Below are 1,640 nucleotides of genomic sequence, written 5' to 3'. Positions count from 1 at the left end.
AAACATAACAGTAATAATAATAATAATAATAATAATAATAATAATAATAATAATAATAACAAAGTTACAAAATGCTTTCCAGAATAACAGCAAATAAAAGCAAGAACAATAATGAAGTAAAATACAAACAACAGAGGTGTCATAAATGTACATACAGTAAATGAGCAATTGCAGGGAAGGATGAAATAAATTGGAACAGTTCACCCATGAGTGGTTGGAGGTAAGTGGTGGTTGTTGACATTTTTTTACTGGTATTGTAAGAAAGAGAGAAAAGCCAAAAGAGCAGTAAGGAAAACGCAAAAAGTGGTGAAACGAGACTGTTCGTGTCAGCAGTGCTGACTGATGCTTGAGTGGCTCTGAACCCATCTGAGCAGCAGGTTGAAGTCGTCTTAAGCCTGCTATTGCTCAGCTGCTCCATCAGCCCGGAGGTATCTCCATAAAAAGCCAGTCTATCAGCCTGACAGTGAGGCTGAGGCGAAGATGTAGCACTCGACCCCTCACCATTTCAAATGACTTTAACCTTCCTGCCACACACCTTAGTGAGACCGTGTTACCTTTTAAGGATTTGTTATCACCGAGATATTGAAGTTGCTCGTCCATGTGATTTCACATCTGTGTGTGCCGGCAAGAGTGTGTGATTTCAAGCAGGTGGCACATGGCCATAGATGACTGTGTAGTCCTATCTTCACTTTTCTATTTTGTATTGAATCAATCCCCAGAGTGTAACAATACCTATTTCTCTCTGTATAATTGGACTGGATGACAAGCACATCTGAAGTCAACGGATGAAAGCTTCTCCTGACAGTGTTGTCTGGCCTGTGACATGACTTGAATGAGGAAGAGATAACGCCAGCACACATATACTGTAGGTGCCTAAAACATGGATGTACAAGAAAGCTGCAAAACCTACACACACATACTCATTTGTCATACAAAGAGGCGAGGGAGAGGAAATTATGTAATTTCGCACAATGATCTCAAATCTGCCCTGTAATAAATCTCATCTGTATTGTCGGAAACAAATTGCAGATTGAATTTATTGCAGTGCACAACAAATGTATGCTATCATATTTGCATTCTCCTTGCTTTGCATAATGCTAGTGTGACAGACTGTTACTGTAGTTTGAATAGCTGCCAGTGAAAACAATTATTATTATTCAGTTTTCCCTGTGTTCTAGCTTGCCTATTTATATCAGCGTGTGAGGGTGTGAATGTAAAATCCTACATCCTGATGCATACCCCCCCCACACACACATGCTAACAGAGTGTGAACAAAACACAGTGAAAACAACATCTCAATGAAGATGGAAGGAGATATTTGTAAAACCAGATTCCAAACTTGTGGCCCCTGAAAGCACAAAATCTCTCTCTCTCTCTCGCTCTCTCTCTCTCGCTCTCTCTCTTGCTCTCTCTTAATGTATTTGCTGTTTGCTTTGTCGCCACGGAAACTGCCATTACCCAAACATCCACACGCTGTTGGACACTTACATTAAAAGGGTCTTCCCCCTCTCTCTCCCTCTGTTAAGCCCCTTACTTCGTTCTCTCTCCCGTGTCATCACTTACATCACTCAGTCAAGCAAGTAAACATCTCTGAGAAACTGCGCTTCTCTCACTGTCACTGTTTTTGTTGTTCTATGAAC

This window comes from Etheostoma spectabile, chromosome 8 (assembly GCF_008692095.1).
Source record: "Etheostoma spectabile isolate EspeVRDwgs_2016 chromosome 8, UIUC_Espe_1.0, whole genome shotgun sequence".
Classification (NCBI taxonomy): Eukaryota; Metazoa; Chordata; class Actinopteri; order Perciformes; family Percidae; genus Etheostoma; species Etheostoma spectabile.
The sequence above is the reverse complement of the archived record's forward strand: the minus strand, read 5'-3'. Positions refer to the sequence as shown.